General features: G+C 39.0%; 1 long non-coding RNA gene across 1 annotated transcript; it reads right to left on the bottom strand.

Moving 5' to 3' along the window:
* Nucleotides 1-13127: 13127 nt before the first annotated feature.
* On the bottom strand, nucleotides 13128-17537 carry LOC146789307 (uncharacterized). The gene is made up of 4 exons (XR_014969781.1): nucleotides 17504-17537; nucleotides 17184-17213; nucleotides 13806-13883; nucleotides 13128-13301 (listed from the first exon to the last, which is right to left on the bottom strand). It is a non-coding gene; the product is annotated as an uncharacterized LOC146789307 (long non-coding RNA).
* Nucleotides 17538-19450: the final 1913 nt, after the last annotated feature.

Genomic DNA, 19450 nt, shown 5'->3' with positions numbered 1-19450 from the left:
TCCCAGCACTGTAAAGTGTCCCTTCCCCCAAGTGTTCAGACTGCACATAACACATGTCAGGTCTGTTAATCTTGAAACCCTTGGTGTTACCCGGAATTGTGCCTGACACCCGTTAGTGTTCAGTGGCCTAACTAACCATCCTTTCCAATTGGGGTCAGATGAATTATAACTGCCATTATGCAGCATGGCATCCAATGTATACTCATTGGAGTATGTAAAGTGTTGGCAATTTTCAAAAGTACAAAGGTGGAATTTGTGGTTTGCTAAAATCTTCCATCTTGTCTATTCCAAAGCATTTTGTTTGTTGCACAGTTTTGCAAAGGAAAATCATTTTTTGGGGTATTGGGCATGCTCTAAACAAAGCCTCAGTTCCCTGAACCTGCCAGTCTCTTGTCCCCTACATAGATTTTATATCTATGGTGTACGGACAGCTGGGAAAGAAAAGAGGCAGAATATATCAGCATGGTGTCAGTTAGCATATTTTTCTTTGCAGGTGATGGTGCAAGCCTATAAAAGTATGAGGCCAGGTCAGCTTTATCATAACCAGAAAAATAAGCAAACTTCTTTGCTAATGTTTTGAACTACCCCATGGTGGTGTAGGGCAATGTTCCCATTGAGTGCAATTGTAAATAGCACATGGACTTGCTTTATGTAGGAAATGATAACCATAATGTTGACAACAGAACATATCATAATAATTATATGTACCATCATAAAAATCATCAGAGGAAAACACAGATGAATGCTCTAGATCGTCTAGCAGTTAATGTACTGTATTAATATCCCAATCATCAGAAACGGTACTAGGGGTAATGACATCATTCAAAGATATGTTAAACAAATATGGAATTTCGAAAAGTTCAGAGAGACCATACACATCATACAATATCCTATCCCAAACAATCCCCTTGGGAACTGGAACAGCTGAAAGGTTCACCAGGTAAAGGGCTCTTTATTCATGATGCGATGATGCATGTTGCTTGAGTACCAAGTAGTACTGCAGAGTGTTCTGGAAGATAATAATCATTTAGAAGCAGAAAAAAGACTGTCACCAAACCAATGCAGAGGACCAGGAAAAGAAACTCAATTATAATCCAATGATGTAACCAAGGAGAAACAAAATACATCCTTTTCAGCCAAAGATAGAAAACATGCACTTTCAGCCTGAAAGGGAGAGGCAGAGGTTGTGATGACACACCCAAAGCACCAAAAGAGAAGTCAAACAACCAAACGCTTATTGATGTCAAATTTTGTTTTGAGGTCTGTGACCTACATCATTACACCAAATTGGATTTCATAGGGAGTCTGACCACCCAGGGATTTTCTCGACATGCTGTTGAGTGCCCTATGGACCTTATATAGGTGATGGACCCAACTGTAAACTGAGCCTAGTACCCTCGCTGTTAAAGACTACTTTAAGACATGGGTTTTCCACTCCACTACTGAAGTTCCCTCAAGATGATAGAGGGAAGGTCACACCCAAACTTTCCTGGCCTTTTTGTAAGCCCAAGAGTTATTCGCTGGACCCTGGTTGGAGTGTAATGTGCCAATTGCATATGTCCCATTCAAGACAAAGAGATCCTTTATAACAGTTTGGGTGTCAGCAGACGGCTATGTCCATACCCACTGGAATCAATAGCAGGAATTATTTGCTACCAAGATGAACTTGTACGCCCCATCTGATTGTAGGGGGCTGCAGCAATCTAAATAGACAGAATCCAGTGGCTTGGTTGAAATCAGTAAAGGTCTCTGTGATGCGTGTGTTATGGTGGAACCTGTCATCTGCTGGCAGATGTCGTATTTAAGGACAAAGTCTTTGGTCTGTTTGTAAGGACCAGGGCACCAGGGAACCTATCATCTGCTGGCAGATGTTGTATTTAAGGACAAAGTCTTTGGTCTGTTTGTAAAGACCAGGGCACCAATGGCACTGCTGCAATAATGAAATTGTAGCAGCGACCCCCACATGCGCAGAAGCCAAACCCTCGTGTGCAGCTAGTATCATCCCCAGTCTGTGATCTGTATTTGGTATTGCTCTGTCCCGCACTGCAGGAATGTGTCTATATGGTAGGTTTTGTGATCTAACTTGTAGGAGTACTTGAGAGGCAAGCCTTTAGGCAGGTCTGTGCTGTTGTGTTCAGCGTTGACAGCCACCATAATGTCTCTGTTGTGCTGAAACTAGTGATTGCAGCAACCGCAGCAGTGCAAACTGTTGATTTGTGGCTTCATCAGCCATGGAATTCCCTACAACATGAGTGCCAAAAAGTTGATGGCTCTATGTGTGTATTACATGAGTATGTGGCAAGCAATCTTTCAGCTTTGCCCCCTTTTCACGGAGCAACTTAGGCTTTATTGTGCAACCCTTTAAATCTCTGAAACCATTCTGACTACAATAGTGTTGGTATTCATTATAGGAATGGACACAGTAATATGAATCACACAATGTGAGTATGGGGAATCCATGATCCATATTTTCTAGTGCCAGAATTAGAGCCTTTAGTTCTGCCAGCTGTGCTGTCGCCAAGTGACTGCTTGTAGGTTATTTCAGGATGGAATTCTCCATCATGCATGCTCCCTTTTTCAATTGTGCATGCAGCTGAGTATTGGTGCTTAGTACCTATGGCAGGGTGGGTAGACCCACCAGTATATATGATGTAATCTTAGAAATCTAGAGGCAATTATTTCATTAGGCAGAGGATATTCTCACTGCAGAAAAGTGGGTGTTTGAAGTGTAGAATGAAATCTATAGTCTACATCTGTTGCCGTGAGAAAATTAGCCCATTGTATCCATCATGGATCATTGAAACACTTGTTATGGTGATGGCCTCTAAAGTTGAAACTGGGTACACAACAATTTTGTGTTGACCCTGAGGCAGGGCTTGCTCTCTCACTACAGCAGTCTTAACTGCTGTTAGGATTTTTTCAGTAGGTGCAAAATGCATTTCAGCATTTGTGTATAAAAGCGATTTATATGCAGTTGGTACTGTGTCACCTTCTTTAAACATGACGTAATTGTACCTGCATGTTCCCGCGATGGCGCGGATCACCAGGTTCATTGTGTTCACATATGTGCGTAAATGTTTGGAAGCTATCATGTCAGCTTGTATGGAACGTAAAATATTTGTGTGCGTCTGTGCCCAATTTTTAGACTTATCAAGTGATAGAATGGTTTAACCCATCGTGCATAATCTGGAATGTATGTTCTGCCATCATTTTGGAATCCCAATATGGATTGTAGTCTTTTGAATGTTGTTGTAGGTTGAAGCAGGGCACATTTCTCTCTGAAGTGTGTTGCAAGGCTTTTGCCTTCACTTGACAGTTCATAGCCCAGGAACAAGACATTGAGGTTGGCAATTTAGATTTTTTTTAAATGAGCAGATCTCATGATTATGTGATCTACTCTTGTCAATTGTTCCATAAGGTCATCATCTGTCAGATAAATGTCATCGACATGCCTGTCCATCAGAATTTTGTAGTAGCTCTGTTACTCACGCTGAAAACAGTCCGAGGCTATTCTTATACCCCTCAGGTAACCAACAGAACTGCTTTTGAGAACCCAGTATAGATTTCTGCTTCCAGGTGCTATATTTTTCCTGAAATATTCATTTGAGATATCAAGTGTTGTTTTGTATTTCTTTCACAAAATGTTGTTCAGTAGTGAGACACTGTATGAAATCTGTACTGCAAATGTGTGAGTAGCTGTATTTAAGTGTCTGTAGTCTAATATTAGACCATATGAATGGTCTGGTTTCATTACTGGAAACAAAGGATTATTCATGGATGAGGTAAATAGTCTATTACAACTTGGTATTCAACGTGTTCTAGAATTTCCCTAACTTATTTTTTCGCTTCATGATTAAATGGGTATTGTCTTTAAGGTTGTGGGATCTCAGGATGAAGGGAACAGTCATCCCACTCCACATGGTTGCGGTATAACACAGGAACTAGTGCTTACAACCATTCGTTGGAATATGAATGTTTTACTGATTTTGGGACCAGGTCGGAGAAAGCGGGTAAAATTATAATTTCCTCATTTGGGCACTCCATTACAAAATCAGGTGGACCAATCTTTTTCAGCCAAAGGAATATTGTAACCGTAGGTTAGGTCCTACCAAAAGAGAATATTTTTGTATCTGGGTAAGTCCCCCTCCCATTGGAGTTGTATTTTGTATAAAAGATGTGAAACACTTACCTAATATCAGGTGTTTCCACTGTGATATGCTCATTCAGCGCTACTCTCACCACAAAATTCATCAGGTTCCAGGGAACTATTGTGATTTCTGGTGCACTGTCTATCATTGTCACTGCCTATTCCCCTCTCAGAAACGTCCTCAATATCCTGCAGATGCCTGACTTTTAGCTCAGCTGCCTTCTTCTTTTTAAATTGAGGCTTGGAAAGTTTTGGTTTATCTTATTGTTTTATTATGTAGTCAAATGATCGTTATGAGTCTTTCTTTAGTTTCACACGCTCCGCCAATCTGCGCTGTGACCCTCCACCTCTCTCCGAATGTTTATCCGATAACTCTTGAAAGGAACAAGACTAACGTTTATCAGTATACTTTAAACTGTAAGGCGGTCTAATGTTATCACAGTTCTGAAGATTATAATGTTTTTCAGTGGTTGAGGAAACCCAGCCCGTGATTTTGTCTTGTCTTTATTTTTTGTTTGTTTATTGTCCCACTTCCTCTTTGTTGAAGAGTCTGGTGCTTGCTTAGAGTCCTCCTTTTCAGAATTACTCTTCAATTGTGGTTTACCAAGGCTGGCCCCCAAACTATCTCTACCTAGTGCAGCATAGAGTTCTTCAATAATTTTAGTTAATTCCTGCTCCTGCTGTGCAGAATTGGATCCCTTAGGCGTTGACGTATGGCCAATGCTTCTGCTTCCCCCTAATGCTTCTTAACATGAAGGCGGGTACTGCGACAAAATTGCCAATCAGTTTCATCCTCAAGTACAGGGAAAGTGCAGCCCTGTATTCATTCTGAAGCTGTTTAAGCACTTCAGGCAAAAGAGCCAAAGAAGGGGTACCATGCGTTTTGGTATATTCTGTACCAAAGACTGTACCCCAAGTTGTGCAGTCTTCCACAGGGGGAGCTATCCCCATTGGCAAGCAAATTGTTAGTATTCTGTGCTTTTTCTGTGGGCCCATATGAGGAAACACTGCTTCAAACTGGCTGTTCCAGAACGGAATAGGGTCCTGTCGGACAGGAACCTTTCCCAATACTGCATTTAGCGTAGGTGGGCTGATGCCCGGGTAGCCAATTTGTATTTGTGCAGCTTGAGCAATCAGAGCAGGGTTAAATGCTAATGTGCGCATAATGAACTGAGTAAGACTGCTTTATATAGTTACTAAGTGTTTGTATATTCTTTGCAACCCTGCTACTGGTAAATTATCAATATTAGGATGTGGTGTGTAACCCACTAAGACTGGCATGTCAGTCCTTCATTAATGTGCGAACTGAGCCTAACATTTGCTGTTGTGTGTGGGAGGGCGTCATTTAACCAATGTATGTGTCCTTGGTAAGTGAGAGGAACTTCTATTTTTTCATATGGGCTGTATGTATCTGGTATTTCATCCTCAGTGTAGGTGTGAAATTATTGTGTAACCTTGTCTGCAGCCAGAAATGTAACCCAAGACTAGACCATCACTGTCCTAAATGCTCCCTGTACCTCAACCACAAAGGTAACATCTCCACCCCTGGATGTAACTGCATGCGTGCAGGTCTCTGCAATGTTTAATGCCTGAGGCCCTTTGTCCCTAGGAATAATAAGAAATGAATTACAGAGTGGACATGCACAGTGGGAAGTAGATTCTTTTAGAGTTCAATCTTGAACAGCCTGCAGCCAATATATAGGGGTTGCCTACTCAGCTGAGGAGGATTTTCCCTACCATCACGGACATCTCCAGTTTGGAGGTAAGTAGGGGTCTCTGAGAAAGCACTAATGAACTACTTAGGAAATCTATTAAAATAAGTGCCAAACCAACATTGGCAGAGCCATGTCATGTAGTTTCCACCCTACGGTAAGAACTATGCATTTGTGGACAGCATAATTGTTGGGATGGTGCCAGACTGATTATGTGCACACCCTCACAATGTGTTTTCCTACAGGCCAGCTAGCTCACAGTGCCACCATAAGCACCCCTAAACCTAGACAGGTAGCAAATAGCTCTGGTAACCACTGAACATGACAACTCTGATCCCCAGGAATCATGGTAACAGATCTATAACCCTTTTGCTCAGTGACTTTTGCTCTCTTGTTCTCAAAGAAATATTCAAGGAATACACAGTGGGACATTTTCAATGTTTATTGAACCAACTTGATTCTTCTATAGAGTATGTATGCTGCAATGATCTATAGACAGAAGCAACTAAAAGTTATCAGGAGTACCAGGACAGTGAACAGAATAATATTTTCCACCATCGTGCTAAGACAATGTAAATATAAAGGCATATTAAACAACATAGAAATCTGGTGTACTCCTACTATGCAGGCCCTAACCTAAGTGTTTAGTGCATGTGTGTGTGTGTTCTGTCAAGAATCCCCATACCGGATGGTCCAACCCAAGTTACTTGAAGGGAAAGAATGTAAGTCCTCATCTGGGTCCCAAGCTGGACACCCTTCGCAGAGATGTCAGCAAGCTGCTGGGCTGAAGTTTCAGTGTGTAGAGACCTCTCCAATGGCATCAACGTGCTCCTCTAACTAAACATGGAAATACCTTGTTTATACTTAATGAAAAGCATCCTTGTGAGTCCTGGGTAAGCCTGCATTGTTATGGGCTATAGAGATCCATATCCTCGTGAATGGAAAATAGAACGATATTTGCACAATGCATGTCGAGACCTTGTACATGGTGTTCAAGAAGTCATGATATTGGTCTCCCGAACTGTAATCAGTAAGTGAAGAAGTTTAAAAAAATCGAATCCCTCATTGTTAACCACGCAAATGTGTATAAATGGTTATTGTTTGAAAGGGAAGGCAACTTAAGAAACATGTTCATGGTGAAAGCTGACATAGTTTCTACGTGGGCCTGCGACACATGACAAAATGGCATAGTGTATTTTCTCAGCTCATGCAATAGTGATATCCTTAATTTCCTTCGGTCTGGGACTCGTGCCTTCCTATTTACAGACAATACGCTATTGACCTCGAAGTAGCGGCTTTACAGATTTCAGTACATTGATTTGCGGACTTTTGCAGACATCGAGGGTTGGAAGTTAACACTGATAAAAACAAATTCATGGTCTTCAACCCACGGAAGAAGCTCTTGAGTCACCCTCAAACTTACATTTAACAGGGTAGAGTTCAAAAGAGTTAAGGCTTTCAGATAGTTGGGTGTGAAAGTTACTGATACAATGGCTTGGATTAGCGAGAGCACGCTTAAATAGCAACAACATAAGTGGGGGATTGTAAGAATTCTTAAAACAGCCCCTATAAAATAATTTTCACGTGCACTTATGATATATGATTTACAAGCACTGGGGGTAGGCCTTATACGGTATAGAACTATGAGGGTACTCTAAGGTGCCTAATCTGGTCAAAGTAGAAAAACTGTTTCTCCGGTCTATGGTCGATTTGCACCATCTCTAACACTTCAGATGGACGTCGGGAGGTCAAGAAAATTGTGAATAAGATCAAAATTAGTCCTCTCTATTGGAGGCAAATCTGCAACCCAGAGAAATTAATTTCACATGGAAAAGATTAGAGGAGGTCATTGCTGCGGATTCCTCTTGCAAAATTCCCTGGTTGAAATTTGTCAAAACACACTTAAGCATGTATGGCCTGGTGATATTATGGATAACCCCAATGGAAGATACTCAGGTAACAAAAGGTTACATAAACGAGAAATATTGGCTTCATGCTTTTCAGCCATTACCACTAATCCATTATTTGATATTTGGAAAAATTGCAATCCTGATACTTACGAGTTCAAATTTTTTCTAAGGTACACCATTCCATGTCCAGAATTGATTATATTTTAGTTACTAAGTCGTTACTTACCTCTAGTCAATCCTCTAAAATTGGTTCCATTTTTATTTCAGATCATGCCCCCATTTTATCTCCATTTGATGTATCTTTTAATAACTCTAGAACAGGACATTAGAGATTAAACATCTCCCTGCTATCTGTTCAAATTTAATTACAGAAGCTAATGCTTTTATAAAAGAGTTCTTTCAAATTAACCAACCTATTGACACTTCCATTTCTAACAATTGGGATGCCTTCAAAGCTTCGTTCTGGGCTATTTAGAAAGAGAAATTGGATTCTCAAAACCTTACGCTGTTTCAGCAAATAAGTCACTTGCGCATTCTTACTTCACCTCTAAATCTCCCTCTGTGTTACATGAATTGAGGTCAAATCTAAGTTTCACGGAGGTCAAAATAAAGTGGATAAAATGTTGGCTAATTACTTGAAAATTAAGTCCAAAAGTAAAAATATTGGACTCATCCATTAGGAAGTCACAAACAACCTTGCCACCTCCGATACTGATATTTCCAATGTCTTTCAAGCTTACTACAAATTCTTAAACTGAAGATACTGTTCCCTATGATATGCCAAACTTTTTAAGGGTCTTGCCAATCCTCCTTGTATGCCCGATACTTGCAAAATGTTAGAAGCCAACATACCACTTCAAGAAATTACTGATGCTATAAAATCCCTAAAACAGCTAAAGTTCCTGGCCTGGACGGATTCTATTAAACTAATATCTTCTTTTTCATCGTTGTTTGCCCCCAAATTACTTGAGCTTTTTAATTCTTTTATTTTAGATTCAAAGACTACTTACTCTTTTTTAGAAGCTCTGATTGTTATTATCCCTAAGCCAGATAAAGATCATACCCTTTGTAAAAACAACCGGCCTAGTTCGATAGTTAACTAGGGTTGCAAAATATTTGCTAAAATCCTAGCAACTCTCCTTGAAAATGTTGTTCCCCTCCTTGTTAAACCTGATCAATCAGGTTTCATTAAGGGTGGGCTGGCAGCATATATTGCCAGACTGTTTTCTAATATTCTTACATTGGGCAAAAAATATCAGCCTCCCCTTGCAACCCTATCTCTTGATGCTGAAAACAAATTTGACCGCATTATTTGACAATTTATGTTTACTACTCTCAGTTGGTTTGACTTCGGCCCTATATTTATTTTATTTATAAAATTACTATATTCTGACCCTCGAGCTAGTGTTTTTGTTAATGGATGATTTTCCCTATTTTAATCTACATAGAGGTACCAGGAAAGGCTGTCCCCTTTCCTCTTTATTCATTGTCCAGAACCCTTTGTTGAACAGATTCATTATAATACACTTATCTCCGGTTTCAATCATATCAAACTATATCAAAATCAAATATAACTCCCTTGAAACTAAGTTATTGGCTTATGCTGATGATGTTTTAATTTACACGTCTAATTCCATATCCACCATAAACCCCTTTTCATAAGAGATCAAGTTATATTCTAATATCCCCTCAACGTTTCCAAAATTAAAGTTTCACCTTTGAACGCCTTATGTTATCAATATATGTTTGCAAACACTAACTTTATGTGGTGCCCTTCTAGATTTATTTACTTGAGAATGTGATTTTCTCATACTATTTCCAGCATAATTAATCATAACATTTATGTTTTAAAACTCAATATACAGAAATGACTTACATCCTGGTCGCCCCTTCATTCATCATGATGTGGTAGATTAGATACCCTTAAGATGATTGTGCCACATGTCCTCTATGCACTTTGTATGTTACCCTTCAAAATACCCAATTACTACTTTTCTCAGATATATTTGTATCAAATTTCTCTGGGACAACAAACACTCACACATTGCCTTATCTAAACTTAAATGCCCAAAGAATGAAGGGGGCCCGCTTCCCTGATTTTAAGTTACATCACTCTGCTTTTCAAATTTGACGATTTTATGCTTTAGTTAATAATTTTCAAAACTCCCCCATACCATGCTGGATTGTATTTGAACACTACTTACTGAAAGAGTTTTCATTCAAGAATATGGTTTACATGTCTAATTGTACATTTTTTTCTCCCCAAACCAACTTTTAAAATACTCCCAGCATTTGTTACATACAATATTCTCAGTTGATTTTGATTTTCATCAATGTTTTCTATCTTTTTCCATTTGGTATATAGTAAGGTTATTCAATTTCACCACAAATCATTCAATTTTAAACATTGGAAAGAGAATGAGATTATGTTTATACATCAATTGGTAGGTTATCATTCTAATATACCTCTTTCTCAGATACAAACACTATTTAACTTAACCAAACTCTTTTTTTTTACAAGAATATGAGTTTATATCTTCTGCATTTAAATCCATTTTATTAACTCACACCTTTCCTCCACCTTTCCTCCTGGCCGTGCTCCAGTCACACCCAGGACACCATTGCACACTATTAATCTAGATTTTATTCCCAAAGCTACCCGCATCACCTGCTTCTATGCGATGTAAGAATTCTATTGAATTATTAAGGGGAAATGATCTTTCTATTTCATTCTCTGTTCATCAATGAGATACAATATGGCTTAAAGTGTATAACAGCTTCAAAGCTGCATGTATCACACAATGTTTATGTTTTGTTTATATTAGGGATGTTATTACTCCTGAATATTCTCTAAAATTGATCCCACTACTTCTCCACTAAGTTGGTCATGTTCCACTTCTAATGGCACTCTAAATCATTTATTAGACTACTACTGTCATAGGTTTAAATTTGAAAAGTTATTTGGTCCAAATGTTTAAAAATATTTCCAGTGTAATATTCAGTTAGGAATACAAAATGTTTTCCTTGGATCTATGTCACTTGATTTTAATAGTATTACACACAAACCTATGTTATTTGACATTTTCATTGCATTTGCCTTTAAGACTATACTCTCTAGTTGGAAAGATAATTCTAAATTATTAGTGTCAGCATGGTGGAATGTTATTTGTGATGAACATAGAATAGCTAATGTTTCTTTACTGTCGTTACTTCAGAAGATCAAATCAGATCTATATTGGTTACCCTTTACTACCTATTAATAGTCTCATTCACTAATATCTTAGTTTTCTTATTCATATTTTCTTTTTGGTTGTTTCTATCCTTTCTCCTTCTCTATCTCCCTACTGTCTTCCTGATCTTCCTTTTCCATATATCTTTCTTTCTCTGTTTCCTTTTTATATTAAATACTACAGATCTGTTGTAATTATTCAATTTCTCTTTTTGTTCTATTTCCTCCAACAGATATAATTTTTGATACTGTTGTTTATTATTATACTGTATTTGCTATACATATTGTTATTGTTTTATGAATCTCCAATAAAACAGACTTAACTAATAAACTAAAACCTTAAACTGTTTGTGATTGCCATGCTTCGTTTCACTCCTTTTTGATAGTCAAAACCTGCCTATAACATTTCCTTCTCCTTCTGTAAATGTGATAAAGCTGCTTAGGGGCCCAGGCCCATATGCTTTAGAATTGCTATATGTTGACTTTGTATAATTGCGGCAGCCTTGAAAACCTGTCAGTCCATTTAACCTTTTTTTAAGCTGGGTCAGCCCAAGTATTTCTGAATTACTTGATTCACATTGATCTAAATATTACTTCTTGTTTCACTGTCAAAATAGCTCACTGACTAGGGATGCCTCTTTGCTAGGATGTCCAAATTGCAAGCCAACTGCAGTAGCGCGGGTTTGCTGGTGGAGTGGCGGGGCAGTGGGGCAAAGGGGGTGATGATGGATGAGGAAAACACTAAAATAAAAACAAAAAAAAGAACTTACCTGCTGCATTTCCGCCCGCCACAACGCTGCTCTTCTGCTTCTTCCTCGCTGCAGCCAAGGCTCCCAGCCTTCCATGCAGCAAATCCTGATACTGCTCTCATGTATGAAAGCATCATCAGGATTGGCCTGAGAGCCCTTGATATGCACTCCCAGGGAGACCGGGAGCCTGTGCCCGCTGTCTGCAACCCAGCAAAGCAGCTGGGTCGGGGACAGTTTCAGACCGCATATCTGTTTGGCCGCCCTAAGACTGCTGGACAAACCCACATGCGCACTGAAGGCAGTGCCCACCCCCCCCCACATGACTTGGCCTACAATGGCCCCACCTCCAAGACTCATTCACTGGAAGAAAAAGGAAACGATAATAAACATGTTTTATTTTTTAACATTTTGAGGCTGCTGGTGGGAGGGGGGCATTGTTCTTCCGCCATAGCGGAGGATCCGCCACTGGCCAACTGGTTTGTGCACTGCCAATCAATTTGACACATGACTGATGAACAAAGAAATCACATCGCAAACTGAATATTAACTAGGAAGATAACAATTTACAGAGTCCTGTAATGAACTGTTAATGTAGGAATGATGGACTGCAGGAGACAGCATGCCTTTGTCCCTGAACTTGCTTTCCATAACGTGTGAAATATTTTTAAAGCAGACTTTGTCTACTAAAATGATGTGTTGGTTTAAAAAACATTTTCTATAAGGGAAGACTTTAGCTAGAGCAATCTGTAGTCATTTGACCCACTGACTACTTCACCGAATAATGCCTATTCCACTGATGCAGTTAAAAACCACTAATATATTTCACTGTGATTCCAAAGGAGGATTGGCTTTCCCCTTTCGCATCCCCTTCTCTTTATAATTCAGAATGTGTAGCAAAACTTAATCTATGAGCTTTAAATTACCTTTGGTGCATTTGTTTTTCACTCACAGAGCGTATGATTTTGTGGATTGCATGTTTTGTGAGAGTCAAAGAGTATCAGACATCAGGCCTTATGTTTCATGTGCTTGCAAAAATACATGCACAAAGGGCAGATCTTTACACTCTTCTACCTAAGTTGAAAGTGTCATAAATGCCAAGAATTATCTCCTATCCTGTGACAAATATGTCATCTTGATGTCCAAAATATCTCATTAAGTGAACGTTTGCAGCAAGTCAGAATATTACAACCAAAAAATTCAGCAATAAGGATAATATATTTGTTCTTCCGATAGCACTTCATACCACACGAGCATGTTGTAAGTGCTGTAAATAACATTTCACCAATGCAGTCCAAAACTCTTTTTTAATTAATGCAGTTTTATTTCGACTTAATGAACATTGTGGCATTTGTAGAGGAGTTACAGTAACTCAGATGAGACAGTATTTATTATGCGTTTGCTACTTTATTGAAGGGTTGGCACAAAAGCCAGCAGGAAAAATTGTAGTTCACATTGAACGAAGGCAAGCTCTTGCATCGAAATGTAAGAGAGGTGAGGGTCAGGCATTCATCATCAGAATCCTTCCGCTGGTACAGATGTCAGAGACTGTGCTCCCTAGAAAGAGAAAGCAACAACAAATACTGAGCAGCACGCTGAGGAAAGTGAAGAGACACGCAAGGACAATGCAAGTCCTTAGTATATCTGGGATTTAGGGCTTAGGGGCTACACGAGTGGTTCTAACAGTGGACCTGGCCCCATTTCTTGTGTTTATAAGGGGTTTGCCGTGGCAAGGTGTGCATTTGTAGATGGAACATTATATGGGTTGCTCTTGTATTAAGTTGAAATTTCTAGTCCCTGAGCCTCATTATTTGGAGTTGGTGAATTTAAAATATTACTGTGATTGTCTTTGACATAATTGAAGAAATATACAGAATTTCTATGTGGTCAATAGGGTCAGATTCGTTTTTAGGGTTAAGCTTGTGTCTTCTGTAGGTACCACCATTTTGTCACACAGATGGGTTGAACTGGGACAGCCCCTGTGACAAGAGGTGCAGTCCAGGGATGAAATCATCATGAATGATGCACAGGTTTAGAATTTGAACCAGACGTTGGTGTTACCTGAATTCATTTGCCAAGAAGGCCACCACCACCACCACCAAGAAGGCCACTGCCTTGGAGAAGGCCGCCAGTGATGCCCTTTTATCAAAGACAAAAAATATAATTATTCCAGAGTAGTACATTTCAGGTACATTTTATATGAGCAGAAAACATAATCAGTCAGCTGAGGATGAACACATTTTGGTTCTCCTTGATATCATTCCACAATGTGAAAGCACAGACCCGGGAGTGTGCTGGACCTGGATACTATGGTGTACTGTTTGTGAGTGGCTACTCATGTAAAGGTTAATGTCAGTATGATATTGATAATAAAGTCTTTTACTTATATCAACCCAACTGCAAATTATCTTTATGTGCTGAATATTAGATTTTCTAAGTACCTACTTCAGTAGTAATGGGCTTGAAGGAATGAAAGGATGATGCAGTGCCACTGGGATTCAAACATGTGATTATTATGAGCCTGTGGACGCCCTTTGCCTGTAGCTCTCTTGGTTAGTTTAACTAGCCCTGCATATGTGAGTAATTATGTGCAGAGCAGGTACGCTACTAAAGAGGTAGTAAAATCAAAGTTGGACAATGCGACACTTTTGATCAAATATAACACTTGTCCAGTGCCTTCAAACAACACCTACGGTCTATGTGGAGAAGATCTGCCATCAGAGACGATGGTCAGGAATTATTTTTAGGTTTTGCCTGTGCTTGTGAAATCTCTTGTATTTAATATATCTTAAAAGGGGGCTCTTAACAGTTAACAAACACTGAATTACTGTGATAATTTGCTTTTGTGTGTAACATTTTTTTTTTACTTCCCTTAGCTGCACGCATTTACAATACTTCTACTAAAGTTGTTCACACTATTTAAACCCCATACACTGTCAAGATAAGATCTCTTCCCACAGAAAAGGCAGACAGCTTCTAACAGTATGCTGGAATGCTTCAATTTTTATTATTTAGTTGTGTAAAGTAGATGCTTGTGGCATTTCCTATTCATTCCTCAGTACCTTTCTTTGCACTTTGTAGGCATTATCGGATTGATTTGTTTCAATGTAATTTATTTGCCCATTATGATCATATTCTAAATGTTTTAATAAATGATGTTTGTTAAAAATTAAGTTACTGTACAAGAGCTATGCTATATTTTACTACTAAACAGGCAACTGCTAGTGCAGTTACCTTGCCTACAACAGGGTCATGATTTGAATGGTGCAGCAGGTGCAATAGCACCAGGCCCAAATGTTGGCAAACATACAATATTTCTATTTTTGACTACTAAACAGGCAGACACAATCACAGTTACCTTGCAGTTAAAAAGGACTTGACTTGAATGGTGCAGCAGATGCAGTGGCACTGGGGCCAAAAGTTGTCATAACTCCATTAAACATCAAATATTGCTATATTGTACTACTAAACAGGCAGTCACAAATGCTGTCTTGCAGGCTACAGGGGCATTATTTGAATAGTGCAGCAGATGCAGTAGCACAGGGCTCAGAACTCTTCAAAACACCTAATATTGCTATATTTTACAACTAAACAGGCTCTCACAAGCGCAGTTATCTAGCAAGTGCTAGATCATGATTTCAATAGTGCAGCAGGTGCACTGGCACTGCAACCAAAAGCTCCAGGCACCTCACTAACACCAAATATTGCTATATTTTACAACTGAACAGGCAGTCACAAGTGCAGTTATCTTTCAGGCACTAGTGTCATGATTTCAATAGTGCAGCAGGTGCACTGGCACTGCGACCAAAAGCTCCAGGCAACCCACTAACACCAATTATTGTTATATTTTACAACTGAACAGGCAGTCACAAGTGCAGTTATCTTTCAGGCACTAGTGTCATGATTTGAATGGTGTAGCAGGTGCAGTGGCACCAGGCCAAATCCTTGTCAGAACTCCTCTAAACACCTAATATTGCTAACTTTTACTACTAAACAAGCAATCACAATTGTAGTTACCTGCAATTGAAAGGGGCTTAATTTAAATGGCGCACCAGCTGAAGTGGCACAGGGCCAAAAGTTGGCATAACTCCCCTAAACACCAATTATTGCTATATTTGACAACTAAACAGGCAGCCACAAGTGCAGTTATCTAGCGGGCACTAGGGTCATGATTTCAATGGTGCTGCAGTTGTAGTGAAACCGAGGCCCAGAGCACTAGGAACCCCTCTAAACACCAACATTTGCAATATTTTAGTACCAAAGAGGCAGTCACAGGGCTGTTACCTTACAGGCAATAAGGTCATAATTTGAATGGGGCAGCAGGGGCAGTGGCACCAGGGCCAAAAGTTGTCATAACTCCTCTAAACACCAGATATTGCTATATGTTACTTCTAAGCAGGCAGTCGCAAATGCAGTTATCTTGCAGGAACTAGGGGCTTGATTTGAATGGTACAACAGGTGCAGTGACACCAAGCCCAAAAGTTGTCAGAACCCTTTAAACACACATTATTGTTATTACATCAATTAATTCAATTTTTTCCCTCTTTCATTTAATTTTTCAAAATGTTGCTATTACTTATCCACACTGTACCACTAGTAGCAGCACAACATATTCCCTCTTAGTGCTTAAGCAAGTCATAACACTTTACCTGACTTTCTGTAACTTATATTGTAAAACTAGCTAGCAAGCTACAAATTACAGCAAAAACAGCTTATTATTAATTACATAGGCTAAGCCTAATGCGTTTACCAATGCATGTTTTTGTTGTATGTAAACTCATTATTAGGGCAAGTGTTCTACTGCCTGAGGCATAGGCTTGTCCTCTTAGGTGTAGCCTGAGCGCCACAGTCAGATTCAATTTCCAGGAATTTCTCTTTAGACTATCACCTTTTAGAAGAAGGGAAAGAGCTGATATATTAAGGTTTTTATTGAAGCTTAAGACAACCATAGGACTTTCTGTAGCAAGGAAAGATGTCTGACTTAAGAAATCTTCATAACAATCCATAATATACTGGGCCGATAGTGTTGAGGAGGAGCAACCCACTCATGAAATTTTAAATGAGGAAAAATAAATGATTATAATGTCATCCTCATCATCATCCTCATTACGATAATCAATATTATTATACAAGAATCATATGCCAAATGATTATATATTTTAGTTTAACAACAAATATTTTACCTGATATTGAGATTAATAGCACCACAGGCATTCACAGCTAATGTAATTGTACATTTGAGGTGTGTCATTCCATAACAATGAGACACTGGGAGAGGGATCATGAGAGGGCTTTAGCACTCTCTCAAGTCAGAGTCCAGATTGTTGTAAGCCTGGAAAACTCATTATTAGTAAATGGGGGTGATGCTTTGATCACAATGATAGCCTGTGTTTTATTTCAGGTGACCATGTAACATTACAGACAAGTTGAATGACTTACCCCAAGATTCAGGTGGCCTGTCAGGTTGTCCTAAAAACACAATGACATTGTGACTGTATTGAAAAGAAGATAAATGACCACATGTTCTGTTGCATCTTTCTAGACTATCACATTTGTGTTGCTGTAATGTAAACTGTATTGATACAAGTCTATCTTACAGAGTTATATGACATCATGATTTAGAAAAATAAGTGCTCTGATATTCTTAGTTGTACATTGTATTCAGGAGCTAAAATGTTGTGCCTCTACCAAATGCATCTGATTCAATATATTTACATGAAATTGTGAATCTACCAAAATGAAAATTCACTTTGGCTTACCAGAAGATCTCCAACCTTTAACAAAATGTCACCCTGGAGAGAAAAAACAGTTGCATTATAGTTAAAATGCAAATTGCCAGGATGAACACGTCCAATATGAATGCTTGTCAAAACCTCCCTATATAAGGCTGAACTATCCATCACTAAGATGAAGAAATCTATAGCATACATAGAGTATGTGAATTTTCCAAATGCAAAGCAATATTTAAGACTTTGGTTTTGAGCATCTGCGGTAGAATTGCTTAAACCATTGTAAGATAACATCATTACTGGAAAGAAACTTCTAATATAAATGTGTCAGAGAAAGTCCTGGAGACCATGAACTTAAATAGAAAGTGATTGATTTAAACTGCTAAACTTGACTGTTACATAGTGGATGGACGTGCTAAACTGTACAGAGTACTGCAGAGAATGTTTGAGAAGCCTGGAATATGACAGATTAGCACCCATTTCACACTGGTCTCTTTTTGTTGTTGAGCATCTCAGAGAAGCTCCTATTGAAGTACTTGTTTCATTTCATTACTTTAGCATTCCAAGATGTCCAATGATTTTGAAAGCAGTGGGTTGACCATTGTGGAATGGTATGTAATAATAAAGTATGACATCAACATTGTAAGATGGCAACAACTGTGTGTCTTGCATCTGCTCTCAGAGAAACACTTCTTGGGGTGGTTTTTATTATACTTTATCGAAAAAAACAGTCAAAGCTTTCTGACTGTGTTTTTAAACTACTTTACTGTTAAGAAATAGTGGAAAGTCCTTTTGTATGATGCTCACCTCTAGAAGTAGTGCATGGGATTCCGTGCCATGCAAGAGGCAATGAAGGCCTGTTACCAATATCTGGGACCTGCCAGGTCCTCAAAAAGTAATTAAAAGAAGCAAATTTTATAAAAAGTATAGGATTTTGAAAAGGAAAGTACACATTTTTCCATTGGCCCTGGAAATGAAAGGGACCATTTGCATGGCAGATATGCACATTGTCCAGAAACCAATTTTCATCACTGGCATAAAGAGAAGCTGATTACTCGAGTGTGCTGGCCCCTTGCTCCATGTTGTAGTCTGTGGTAGACAGATGCAAAGTTTGAATGACAATTTACCGGACCAACAAACGAAGTCCACTGACTGAAAGATCTTATATCATGCATATTTTAGGGGGGGAATACAGTAGTCTGGTGATACAGCTAAAGCTGTCTCAAAGGCCAGACCTAAAAGTAGGTATAATTGGTTCTTTGAAGGTCCACAGAAGAAATATAATCTCTTATTCAATACAATCCACTCGATTCTGTTTCAGAATTAACATCTGAGAACATTCTAACGTGGCCCCCGCTTGTTAAATAGAGGCCTAGGTTTCAAAAATATTTAGTAGAATAGTTCAAATAATAGGGTAATAACCTCCTGCAGGAGCTAATATCTGGATGTAAAAGATTATGTGATTCCAGGAAACTGGTCGGATGGCTATTGTCCACTTTCTCTAAAATGTTGCTTGCACCAGGGAGATATAAGCCTGTAATTCTCTGTCTTGTTGGGGTCCAAGGAGGATTTCTACAGCAATGGAATAATAGCTGCGTGTTTTCAATGGTTGGGAACTTGTCCTTTTTGCAAATAGAGATTATTTAGGTTGGTAAAAGATAATAAAATGGTATCACCTCCTTTCAGCAAAATGTCTATAGGGGTAGGGTCTAAAGGGGATCCATATTTAACTGTCTTTGCTACCTCCCCAATAGCATTACTGTTTAGTTGAGGAAATATAGAAAAGGCAGAGATTAGCAAGGCAGTTGTATGTCTGATTGGCAATACAGGGGTAGTTGTCATCAACTGGAACAAAGCAGCAACCTGTGCCCAACAAGAAATATGTTGAAAGTATAGAGTAGATGTTTGACCAACCACCCTTAACACAGATCTGCCAACTAGGTGCCTTGGTTATCCACAGCTCCTTGGGTGGGAAAC

Source organism: Triturus cristatus, chromosome 10, assembly GCF_964204655.1.
Source record: "Triturus cristatus chromosome 10, aTriCri1.1, whole genome shotgun sequence".
Lineage (NCBI taxonomy): Eukaryota > Metazoa > Chordata > Amphibia > Caudata > Salamandridae > Triturus > Triturus cristatus.
This window is presented reverse-complemented; position numbering and strand designations above follow the sequence as displayed.